The sequence below is a fragment of the Limulus polyphemus genome, unplaced genomic scaffold (assembly GCF_000517525.1).
Source record: "Limulus polyphemus unplaced genomic scaffold, Limulus_polyphemus-2.1.2 Scaffold3814, whole genome shotgun sequence".
Lineage (NCBI taxonomy): Eukaryota > Metazoa > Arthropoda > Merostomata > Xiphosura > Limulidae > Limulus > Limulus polyphemus.
The window spans coordinates 30,501-44,058 of record NW_013669424.1 but is presented as its reverse complement, the minus strand read 5'-3'; the positions used below and the strand labels follow the sequence as shown (position 1 = coordinate 44,058).

The window sequence follows — 13,558 nt, the reverse complement described above, 5'->3', positions numbered from 1 at the left end:
AGAAATAGTACAAACACAAATGTCTTAAAGTAGGAACACATTTTGGAATTGTAAAAATTATAGACACAGAATTTTGTCTTATTGGAGTTGGGGAGGATTTTCAGCTTAAACGCCACCATATACGCGCGTGGGTTAAACGGCCAGGTCAGAAGAGACCTTTATTATTCAAGTATTATAATTTTTAGCTACTGACCAGAGGGAAGGAAGCCAATCAGCAGCATCCGCCCACCACAAGGGGTTTGTCCATTTCATTGAACAAACTAAGAAAACGACTGACTGTCATTTTTTTTAATGCGGTCAGTGCTGCAGAAGGTGCGGAGCGTGTTCAGCGATGATTACACCTCGAACTTTGGACTGTTTGATCCGCAGCATAGCAGACTAACTGCTTGGCCACGCCTGCCCTCCTCCCTTCTTAATTTTTGAGGGAGGGAAAGAGATGTCCCCTCCCCCTCGATTTGTTCTGCCATTAGATACATTCTTCCCTTTCTTCCTCTGTAGTTGATTGTTATGAAAAAACTTGGATTATTAATTTTTCCATGTATCTTTCTTTAACGGGTTTCATAAAAACACACAAACAGACATTTTATATCCAGTCTATCTTCTGTTGTGTTTTGTAAGTTAAAAGTAACTACTTACGAAAATCAACTTTGTATCTGAAAGTTTATAAATCTTTTGAGTGCAGTTCGGTCTTGTTGATGAGACACGTAGGCTAGTGAATTAAATTATATATATTGCAGCATTAATACTCATGTTGATTAAACGAGTAATTTGAATGTTCCATGTCTTAAAAAAAACTAATCGTTTTCACAAACTAATCTAAATTGGAACAATAGTTTAAAAAAAGTACAATCAGAACGTAGTTACATTATGACGTAAGACTGTTAATTACTAAAAAATGAATTCGAGCATTAAATTGGGTCTTATCGCAAGCAATTGGTCGAGTTTTCGCTTCATTTTCTGAGAAACAAGAAGTCGCTAATAACCACGTTTGAGTAAAACAATTTGGAAACATTTTAACAGAAGCAAATAGTTTTATCAATGGTCACTAGACCGGTAATATAATTATGAAGCGATATCGGGCTGTCACATTTTATAAAAGGTGGGGGGGGGGGTATATAGTTAGAAAATCGTCCTGTGTTGCAAGAACGTGGTTTGGTCATGTCTCCAACGCGCGTGCGGGGATATGTACGCATGTATGTACGATGGGGAAAAGGCTTGATAATATTCATTACTAATTTCGTCATAAGGTCCATGAGCCCCAGGAATCTTTCCTGGACCACTTAAACTACTCTAAAATATCACAAGTATTAAATATACTTTAAGAGTAGCTTAAATGGTTCCTGGGGCTCATGAAGCTTAAAGAATAACTGTAACTACATCTTCGACACGTAGAATTTCGACATAATAAAATTATTCAGTTCAACATACATATAAAAGGAGAACATCCAAAGACCAGGAATTTACTGATCAATCCTCATCTGTAAATTCAAGATATGTTTCGATGTTGCAAAATAAGGAGTGCAAAGATCGCTAATAAAACCCTCACCGCATGTTGTGGAATCAACAAACAAAAAAGTTTCTTTAAAATGTTTTAAAACTTTTAAGGTAAAACACTTGTAATCCCCCATTTTTCAAACGAAGGTTAAATTAAGTCTGCGCGTGACAGTAATACTTATTTTTTTAAGCGCAAAGCTACACAATGGACTATCTGCACTGTGTCCACCACGGAAAATCAAACCCCGAATTTTAGTGATAAATGCCATCAAGTTTACATAAGAACACGCATGACTTGAAGATCTTCTGAACTAAGATACAGATATCTTTCTATGACGTAGTTAACTTTAAAACTGAACAGATGTCGGAAAGTGTCTCAGAAAGGTGTGCGTCATGTTGTAACGAGCAGTCACAGTTGTATCTACAGTACGTGTATCCTTCCAACGTGGGTGATGTACGAACAAATGTCCTTACCATTGCTGGCATTGTGTGTAAAGCTTACCATCCCACATGCCAATCCAAGGTTTCAGGCGTTCAAACAAGTGAAAAATGGCCTTTAATGTAAATTACAAGCTACGTACATAAACAAATGACTGATATTTACTCAGTATTTTACCAGTTTTTTTGTTTTACACAAAGTTTTGTAACAGAAAAACTACAACATAAAATAACTGAATATGGTGCTATACACACACACACACACATATATAGATATACTACCCCTCAGTATTAAAAGGGTATAAAAATATGTCGGGGACTTTAGGGTTAACGTCTACTAGAATGTATACTATCCATACTAAATAAATCATCGATGTGTTCCTATGACGTGCTTAACCCTCTATTGCACATTGTAACGTACAAGTAACAAATCTTTGTTCTTTAATACACATACAAAAGCTATACTTCTGTAGTTCAATACTTTTACTTCCAGGTAACACTCTAAATAAACCATGGAATTATTCTTGTTCGTTCAAATCAGTTGAACGTACACATTTATAGATCACCATTCCCAGTCTGCCCCTGAAGAAGAAAGGTCCACATTTCGAAAGGGCTCGGGGTTATAGGGTTTGTATAATTTGATAAGTTACCAAAATATATTTCGCAAAGTGTTTTTCTTTTGTTCTGTATAGACGTGTTTAAGTAAGAAATTCAAAGAAAAAATTTGCGCCGTATTTTCTTAATGCGTCTAATAAAGAATTAACATTCTACAAGAAAATCAAACAAAAAAAATTAACATTACAAGAACAAACGTATACTGATTGGCTAACCACTCGTTAAGCTCTTGGTGATAGTATTAAAAGTTTAAAGCACCTGAAACAAAACTACCTCGGCCTTTTATTAGCAGTAAGTGATAAACTTGGTATAGAAATAACGATTAAGAATTATCAACGTGTGTAAAAAAAAATCTTGGTGTTACCATCAGAGACAAAATAGGAAAGAGACGACATGAGAGAGAATGTGAAAACTGAACCAGACTTGTCATACATCAAAGGACCACAAGCGGTTCGAACACCAAATTATACAACATCCAAATTCTCTTCCACAAAAAAGCATTCAATACAAAGATAAACGGATGAAAAGCAAAGGGACAACCACGCAGATGGTCGATTGAAGGTGCCCTTAGTGCCCTCGGGAACATAACGATACAGGAGGGGAGCAAGAAACCATTCCCCCTGTGTTTCCCCTCGCAAGGCATTAGAGGAAAGTGAAATGAATAGTGTGGGAGTGGATACAACTTTTTGGTATAATATTTACATAATTTAATCATATATCGCATTTCTTCTGTTAATATCAAATACAATTCACGTGTACAGTTTCAAGGCCTTCTGTTTACGGATTCTTTGACATCACCTTCTGAGAAACCAGTTCAAGGCAAGCCTGAGTCATACAAAATAAACTCACGTATAGGGGTGGAAGACATAATAACACGACTCGAGTCATGCTACAAGCAATATAAAAAGTAGGAGGCGCCACAATACCTAGAAAGGCCGTTTAGGCGAAACAACCACTACCGTTATGGTAATTACACACAAAAACAGCCCGCTGCCAACAAATCTACCTGTTGCTTTCAGAAAACAAGAGGAAATCCTCGATAGCCGCGGTACTTGAAGTTATTTTTGGCAGGATTAAAGTAAATTAAACTATGAGACTTTCTTTTTCCTTTTTATTTGTTTTATTTTTGTGGGCCAGCAATACCAAACGTATACCCGATTCGATTTTATTACTCATCAGGATCTCTACCACCCGCCTACCCTCAACTTGAAATTCTTTTAGGCAGGGTTAGAGTAAATTAATCTATTAAGATTCTAGGTGTGTTCAAATAATCAATCGAAAGGGTTTGACCTACTGAGTCCAAAACTGTAATTAGATCTCAAGTCGGTCAAGAAACGACGGAGCTATGAGCAAAAAGTGTGTACTTGAAAACAACATCAAAAAACGTAAGAGCCATTCTACGAGCTGCTAAACTGTGGCTAAAAACACAACATTTGAACACAAACTCTTTAGAACCTTCACCCCTGGATCATCTCAGTGGTATCTTCGTTTACATTTTTGCTGAGGTGATACATCCGACTCGCCATCTTCGTTTATATTTATGCTGAGGTGATATATTTGACTAACTATTGTTACGTCTCCGTTTGTTAATTAACTTTCCGTAACTTCGCTCCGACAAAACTTTAGCGACACAAGTTCTTTACTTAATAAAACTGGTTTATTCTTTCCGAATACAACTTTACCCATACACTCAACTTCAACAAACGCTATAACAACGAACGTGCTCAATAATACTTCTGACTGCAGATCAATTACTCACTATCTACACACACATTACCTTCTCCTCGCGTCACGTTGTCCCCTCTTATATATACCCGCCTACCCTATCTAGTAAATACTAGAGCATTCGTGAAAAAACAAGATAGTTCTAGAAAATAGAGGGCGCCACACCAGTCACGTGACCTCGATGACGCAACACTATCTTCGTTTCACCATTTGTCTGTGCCCCGAATAATCCAAAAATGCAGCTAATTTCTGTCCAACTTTTTTAAAATTAATACCGTATTGCAAGTTATCAAAGCAACCAGATTAACTGTTCAGGTTACTAATAACATGAAAACAAATGTTAGAAAATTGCTTATACAAATTTCATGGAATACTTAATCTTTCAGTAAAATCAAAACACTGCGAGATCACATACAACCTAAATCACATGAAAACTGAAAATTTCATGAAAGATAAATCCCTATGGGATACAATTTTTTTTTTATTGTGGGATCCGTTTAATTGTGGGATCATAAAATACCTAAATAAACTTAGCTCGCCCAAAATGGTTTCTTCTGGAGCTAATATAAGCTCTTGTTACAGACAATATCGAGTGCCTTTCAAAATAAAAGCACGTATATTTTATAGGTTGTACACGCTCAGCGAAAAGCCTGAAAAACCTTTACATCCGATAGGAATAATTTAAACAACTTTCTATGGCCAATTTTTACTGTCCCTTAAATAAAGCAAAACTTGCTAATAATACCAATGCCGATAAAACTGAGGCTGATGAGGTTTCATTGTATCCAGCCTCTTGTTCTTTAATGTTCTATAAACTGGATTCGCAAGAATGCTTCTAATTGGTTCTAATAACCGGAAGGGTAAAAAAAAACATTATATAAATAAATATCTAATAAAATTTAAAAAAATCGATCTTAAATTATTCTTATCTCATCCGAATATTATTATTGTTATCATCTAATACTGTTTTCCGTGAGAAAAGGAATGGGCATAAGAGCAAACAATAAAATGACTTCAAACATGGGCAATTCCAGATTTTTCACACGCGGGTCCAATACTTGGAAAAGTTAATGGTAACAAAGGACTTTTAAAATGCTGAATAAAAAGATGAAAGTTGTAGATGTATTATTACTAACTTTAATCTTACTTTTCACAGTTGGCAGGTTGCCAGTTTGTAAAATCATCAGCTATTAATATATCGTTTCCAGCTCAGTAGCGACTTCTTAGTTAAGATATAAAACTTCGCAACTAATAATTATACATTCCATTACATACTATTATGTAAGCAAAAATAACTATTTTAAACTTAGCACCATTTCTAAGAAGCTAACGGTGTTCATTAAACCTGAAAGTAAAATTCTTAATTTATGCTTCTACAACTTAAAACTTTAAAGCAATATATCTTTTATTCTCTCACAAAGAAAACCTGAGGCTTCTCTGCCTCCCATTAATCTAGAACTCGGGTTTCCTTTAATATTTCTTACTACTTGCTTGTGTAAAGTCGTAATATCAAAATCTGTTAAATCATATGTAAATAGCACAATGTTTCACTTGATAGTCGCTCTTCGTAGTTTATATTTGTTGGTATATTTGAAGATTTTCGAGCGAAGTTACACAAGGGCCTTTTGTGCACAGTCGTCCTTAATTTTGAACTAATAGTACAGCCATAACAAATAAACTTAGTATTCCGAAAAGTATTTAATCTCGAAGGCTAAGTTCAAGGGAAGTCCAGTTCAATCTAGACTTTGATCAACGTGGGTTATTCTATTACTAGTTTCGTGGAATTTCACTCCTCATCAGTAACCCTGAACACAAGTTAACCAACGAGAGATAAGCTGGACTTGTACCATAGAGAAAAGTATCAATCATATTGTTGGTGTGAACGTGCTTTGTAGTCGCTATGAGAAAAACCTATACACTGGATAGTTTAAGTGAAGAAAAAGTGTCATTGGCCACTATTGAACTTCGAGATTAAACAATTTTCTGAATACTAAGTTTAATTATTATATTTGCTATTGTGTGGCTAAATAATGTGAAGAACTGAATAATGGCAAATGACACTTTTTCTTCACTTCACCTATCCATTGTATAGGTTTTTATTATTCTGTAGTGACTACAAAGCACGTTCACATCAACGATATGGTTAATAGTATAGCCAGTTAACAGCACCATATCTTGGGTTGCTTATAGTTATATATGTAACCGAATGCGATTAAAGATAAGTACCCAACTGGATTTCTGTTGAAAATTCAAAACGACCATTACTACAACCATACCGCTGCCCCTCCATATTGATCAGTACTGAACTTTTTTTTTTTTAACAATCTAATGAGACAAATTTTATAAGATATCTGGAGAAAAAAATTAAAAACGAGAACACTTCAAAATTAGACAAAGGTGTTTGTCTTGAAAATAAAACTGTTTAAGGTTTCCGAGAAGAATTAAGTTCCAAAACAACTACTAAGAAACATCAAATTAGACAATGGCCTGTGATTAAAAGCAAAGCTTACCTTTTAGACCCCGATTCTCCTGATGTAAGCGAGACGGACGTTTGGCAGATAAAAACTATGTTAACCCTAACCACCAGAGTATTCAACCTACACCCGGGCGTATTTGGAGAAATCTCAGGTGTGGTTCGGTGGTCTTTGCAGAAGTGGTGACGTTACATCCCTGCACGTGGGATTGGACTAGTTATTTCTCACTTTCACAAAGAAAACAAAAATACCCAAAATCAAAACTGTCTACTGACCCACTGGTGACGCCGACTTCTCGCTACCTACAGTCGACTGCATTTAAGACATGGCGGAGTGGTAGTAGTAAAACCGGTCGGGCCATAAGCAATGCATGCCACCATCAGGCTTTTCCCTTCCGGCGCCATCACCAACCCCTCTTTCCCTACCTTATTCTGCCAGTTCACCTGCTGTGTGGCTGATGCATAACGCCATTCGAACTATCCTGACCAAGAGCCAATCAGAAGTTGAATTAGACTTTCATAAACTCAGCTTTCAAGTCACTGCCTGCGGCAGACGTCACGTGAATTTGTGATTGTATCTACGACAGGGGTGCGTTGGAATAACCGTGTTGGTCTACAGGATGACACTTTATCGTTTTTTGTTGACTGAGAAATAACTAAATAGTAAAAAAATATCAAACTAGAAATGAAACTTGCGACAGCTACTGTGGAAGCTGAAAATCAAAGTAACAGAAAATCTTAACTGGTAGGTAAGTGTGCATTCAACACTAATGAAGCACACGTAATGAGTATATATTTTCAATTTAAGCAAAAGAGTTAAATAAATAGCTTCAAGTTCTATTTTAAAGATATTTCGAACATCATTTTTCATCTGGTATAACATCTGGATGTGATGTTGTTTCTTTATAATATGGGGGCCGCTGGTGTAACATTTTCACGTGCTTTTGTCATACAACAAAATATAACACGTAAATATAACTCAATTAAGTACAAAACAGGACATTTCCAAAAATTGGTGGAGTACAAAGTTAGTATATATGTATATTTACATGTAATTCTTTATACTTTAAAGTTTCGTTAAAGTTATACGTACTTTTCGTTTCGCCCCCTAGTGGCACAGCGGCATGTCTGCGGACTTACAACGATAGAAACCGGGTTTCGATACCCGTGGTGGGCAGACCATAGATAGCCCATTGTGTAGCTTTGTGCATAATTACAAACAATAATTTTTCTTTTTTGAAAATAAATCGAATTAAAAGTTTTCATTGCGACACATACATTTGGAAAATTTTTATCTCTCTTTCTTTTACGTCCAAATATTACTTAAATTTTAGTCCTATCGTTCGTTAAAAAAATTTGTCCGAACCTTTAATGTTGTTGTATAATAATGATATATATATAAATAAATTCACGATGTTAGGGGGAAAGAAGGACCAAAATAAAAAAAAAACTATATATCCCAAGCGCTTTGGAACGTTAAGCCTTTCTTGATTGGGGGCAAATTAGGAATGACTAAGTTAAGTGAAATGTGACAAAGGTGGAGTAACGTCATTAAAGTATTAAGTATTACTAATAACCTTCGTTTTCAAGGGATCAAAACGACTTTTCACTTGTTATACTTATATCTAGATATATGTTCCATGATTTCAATCTTCAGCTTATTAATTGCTGTTTTTGTTGTTGTTGTTGAAGTTAAGCACAAAGCTAAACAATGAGCTATCTGTGCTATGCCAACCACAGGTATCGAAACCCGGATTCTAGCGTTGTAAGTCCGCAGACATACCGCTGTGTTACTGGGCGGCGTTATTAATTGCACTGATATTTTGAAACAAACAGAAAATCTACGTTCCCTATTCATTGAAAAAAAAATCTGTGTTTGTTTTGGTGTTATTATGATAGTGCATTTGTTCAAAACACAGAGGATAATTTCTTCAATTTAGGTTAATTCAATCTTCTGATTTTTTAGTTTTCTATATATCGATAAGTTTTCGAACGAAATCATTTTTCATTAAAATGAGGACTCAACTTGCGTTTCGTTCCTTCCTGTTTCTTCTGACGAAGGATTTGTTTTTTTCCACGAAAAAAAGACTGATAAAAGTGTGAAATTTCTCAGAAACCAATTTTAACTCCCCCTGTAGGTCTATTATTCAAAGTATGTTGACCAATAACAGTCAAAAGTGTTCCAGATTTTGAAGTACCCTAATGAATGTACAAACAGATAATTTGCAATATGGAGAACAAAAATCCTAGAGCCGAGGATGATTCTAACAAGAACTGAAAACTACCAGAAGCAGTTGTTTCTTTGTGATTTGAATAAACTAATTATACACCATATCCTACATATTATACCTAGGCGCCACGCCTACTAGATTTTTTACTAATAGAAAGGAATATGTGTTTATACTTAACATGATTAAAAGAAAAAAAAATAACGTCGACGTTCGTTTCTCAGACATCTTCGTATTTTTGTACTGACTGACTGTTATCTGTCAAACAAATATTACTGCGGCCCGTAAGGTATATCGTAACAAGCAGTGTGTGTGTGTCAGGCTTCAGAACCTTTGACGTCTGAATTTCATATTTTTTGGTTCTAATTTTAAACTAATTTAATAACAGACCAGCTGCATGTAAGAACAATATACCGCTGAACATAGCAAAATAATATAATTTTATTTTTCCTGTTCAATTACATAAAGCCTTCACTTGCTTTTTCGAAGTCAGAGAGATTGAGGAAAACTAAAAAGTCGCAAGACACATTTATGAATTTCATTGGATAGAAGCAAAATTCATGACATTTATTACCTGAGAACACTGTCCAACAAAGTTTGTTTGTTATGAATTTCGCGCAAAACTACGCGAGGTCTATCTGCGCTAGCCGTCCCTAATTTAGCAGTGTAAGACTAGAGGGAAGGCAGCTAGTCATCACCACCCACCGTCAACGACTCTTGGGCTACTTTTTTACCGACGAATAGTCGGATTGACCGTCACATTATAGCGCCCCCACAGTTGAAAGGGCGAGTATGTTTGGTGTGACGGGGATTCGAACCCGCCATCCGCAGACTGCGAGTCGAGCGCCCTAACAACCCGGACCGTCCAACTAAGAGATGGGATGCTTTAATATTTTATAATACACAAGCTTAATAAAGAGTATTTTTTATGTACTATCCTATCGTATATTAGGAGGTAAGTTACAAAACTATCTGAGCTTTTTTTTCGCTCTCTCTTTATGTGAATAATTTGATCGATACAGCAACAATTAAAATGATTTGAAAAGAAGGGAGCCAATTTTATGCATTTAATTGACAGTGTTTACATGTGACTGGAACAAACAGAAAATCTGCGTTTCGTAATCATTTTTCCTAGTAATTGAAACATAAATCCATGCATGTTTTGGTATGGTTATGATAGTACATTTACCGTGAATATCCTGCCCAGCATGCCCTCAGAACTAACTTATATGTGTATAGGTGTCGTGACAGGCAAGTCTGTTTTACAGAACATTTACCAATGTCGACTCCAGTGCACTGATTCGAGTATCCACTCTTTGAATTACATGAAACATATTTCCTGTGTAAAGGGTATATTTTTGTGTGACTAACACCCAATGTAGGTTACAATTATCATATAGAAGTCGATTATGCAATGGAGGTAACTCCCTCTATATTTAGTTCCGGAACTAACGACATATTTCACAAATTGATATGATCTCACAGAAGAGAAAATTTTAATAATTTGAAAATGTCACACTTTTTTTATATTGTTGTTTTTGTTAAAGCTAAACAATACTAAAGTTAAAGTATCATTTTGAAGGTCTTGTTTACATTTTTATGGTAGAATTATTATAGAGTCGGTGGAATGCTTTTCGTTATTGTACTTTTAAAACCAGTTTTTACGAAGTTAGAAATCCCTGTTTACGACTTTAGATAAGTTTCAGGCCCGGCGTGGCCAGGTGGTTAGGGCGCTTGACTCGCAATCTGAGGGTCGCGGGTTTGAATCCCCGTCACACCAAACATGCTCGCCCTTTCAGCCGTGGGGGCTTTATAATTTGACGGTCAATCCCACTATTCATTGATAAAAAAGTAGCCCAAGAGTCGTTGACGGTGGGTGGTTATGAGTAGCTGCCTTCCCTCTAGTCTTACATTGCTAAATTAGGGACGGCTAGCGCAGATAGCCCTCGTGTAGCTTTGCGCGAAATTCAAAACCAACAAACAAGATAAGTTTCAAAACAAAAAGGTGTTTGTGAAAATCACGAACATGTACACTTTATTTGGATACTGTATGCTGAAATTACAAGCACAATTTAAATTACCTTTTATGAAAATTTAAACGAACCATTACATGGGGGGTGGAGTACTTGAACTAACTAAGTCTGTTCTGCATTTTTGTTTGTAAATTAAAGCGCAAAGCTGCATAATGAGCCATCTGCGTTGGGCCTACCACAGGGATCAAGCCTCGAATTTTAGCTTTATATTCCCAAAAAGCTTACCACCGAACCTCTGTTGTTTTAAATCAAAGCTATATAAGATATAAAGACAACTTTCGAGCCAGGTGTGGCCTAGTGTTTAGGGTACCGAACTGTCGATTCGAGGGTCCATAGTAAAGAAATGGACAGAAAACGACACGACGTGTGTCTTGTAGCCAAAGGAAAAAAAAAATGTGTGCCTACTTCTGGGGCCGTGATTGCATTATATGAATGATTGTCAAATCACACTATTAATCTTCCCAAGGGCTATCTGGGCTAGCCCTAGTCGTCCATAATTTTGAACTGATAAGCTATATGGAAGGCAACTAGTTAACAGCGCTCATAGTCAGTTCTTGGAATACTATAATCGAAGAGTGGGATTTGACCGTCACGTGTATAACGCACCCACGGCCAATAGGGCAAATTCACACTTCGGTACGCTATCCATTAGGTCACACCTGAAAGCGATACTCCACGCGCATTATCTTATTAGCAGCCCCCCAGTTGCACAGCGGTATGTCTGCGGACTTTCAACGCTAGAAACCGGGTTTCGATACCTGTGGTGGGCAGAACACAGATAGCTCATTGTGCAGCTTTGTGCTTAACTTCAAAAAACAACAACAACATCTTATTTGCAACGTAGAAAAACTTACTATTGGTAACAATGTTGCATGCTCCTCCCACGCACATGTCAATTCGAACACTGTCGTTCTAAAGTACGTTATTGCGTTAGAAAGTTGTCTTTCAGTGTACTTGGAAGTATTGGCATGTTGAACAAAAAACGGCACTACGTGTGTAAGAGTCAGGTTAGAGACATCTGTGGTTCAGGTATAGCCTTCTCTAATTTTGAACTACTGTTCAACGAGAATTAACTAGGAAGTTAGTTTGTTTTTGAACTTCGCGCAAAGCTACACAAGGGCTATCTGCTCTAGTTTTCCCTAATTTAGCAGTGTAAGACTAGAGGAAAGCAGCTAGTCATCACCACCCACCGCCAACTGTTGGGATACTATTTACCGACGAATGGTGGGATTGATTAGTGGCCTGGTGGTGGTCTTTCCCCTTGATATTACATACTCGGCCATAGTATGTCATAGTGAGGATCTAGTAAGAAAACAATAACATAAAAAAAGTCAAGTTGCTCTACTCTAGTGGCCTGGTGGTGGTCTTTCCCCTTGATATTACATACTCGGCCATAGTATGTCATAGTGAGGATCTAGTAAGAAAACAATAACATAAAAAAAGTCAAGTTGCTCTACTCTAGTGGCCTGGTGGTTAGGGCACTCAACTCGCGGATTAGGATCCCTATCGGCAGGGGTGGGGGAGATTATAATGTGATGGAGTAGAGCAACTTGACTTTTTTTATGTTATTGTTTTCTTACTAGCTCCTCACTATGACATACTATGGCCGAGTATGTAATATCAAAGGGAAAGACCGGAACGCTTGAGGAACTTAATATTTTTGCCAGATTAAAGAAGTTCGTTAAGGGTCACTTGGAACGGTTACTTGCGCTAGGATTATCAACTTTAAATGACAAAGTTGTTAAGTAATTGAGCTGAAGAGGAAGAAAGTGGAGAGATCGTGCTTACTTTCATGGCATGTCTATTGTTTTTGAAACCTACACGGGAATCAACATATAAATTACAGTAAGGAGGAAAAGATTTTCATTCTCTACTCACACCATTTTTTTTGGAAAGATTTAATGGAAGTGCTTTAAGAAACATAAAGACACTGGCATTGCACCAAAGCTATTATTCCACTAATAGAAGCTACAGTCATTAAATGAATTGCACTAAACACGGGTTATAATTATTATATGACTTCACAAAGAAAATATAAGTTAACATGTGGATTGAACAATCAATTCAAAGATAATCTTAGCAGCCATCAGTAGTTAAACCCCATAGAAATCAATGTAAGCCAGACTGAAAGATGGCCTTAGCATCCATCACCAGTTGAATCTCACAGAAATCTGTTCAAGGCAGACTAAAAGACGGGCTTAGCATCCATCAGTAGTTAAACCCCATAGAAATCAATGTAAGCCAGACTGAAAGATGGCCTTAGCATCCATCACCAGTTGAATCCCACAGAAATCTGTTCAAGGCAGACTAAAAGACGGTCTTAGCATCCATCAGTAGTTAAACCCCATAGAAATCAATGTAAGTCAGACTAAAAGATAACCATGGTAGCCACCAATTAAATTTTCATAGAAATCATTCAAGGCAGCCTAAAGGGTGACCTTATCAGCCACTAGTAGTGGAACCCCTACATTTTGAAGACAGTATGGCCAGAATACAAAACGATGATTCCATAAGTCAGATTATCAAGACGGTAACTGATCTACATATATGTC

The 13,558-nt window shown here is 36.6% G+C and overlaps 2 protein-coding genes across 2 annotated transcripts in view; one reads left to right on the top strand and one right to left on the bottom strand.

Annotated features, from left to right (window-relative positions):
• Nucleotides 1-7,158, bottom strand: part of LOC106470085 (ATP-binding cassette sub-family G member 8-like) — a 43,263-nt gene extending 36,105 nt beyond the window's left edge. Inside the window, exon 1 of the mRNA XM_022398644.1 lies at nt 6,783-7,158. The gene's annotated coding sequence lies outside the window, so the exon portion shown is untranslated. The remainder of the gene's footprint in view (nt 1-6,782) is intronic.
• A 233-nt stretch (nt 7,159-7,391) lies between these two features.
• LOC106470086 (ATP-binding cassette sub-family G member 5-like) overlaps nt 7,392-13,558 on the top strand; it is a 28,980-nt gene continuing 22,813 nt past the window's right edge. Inside the window, exon 1 of the mRNA XM_022398643.1 lies at nt 7,392-7,494. The gene's annotated coding sequence lies outside the window, so the exon portion shown is untranslated. The remainder of the gene's footprint in view (nt 7,495-13,558) is intronic.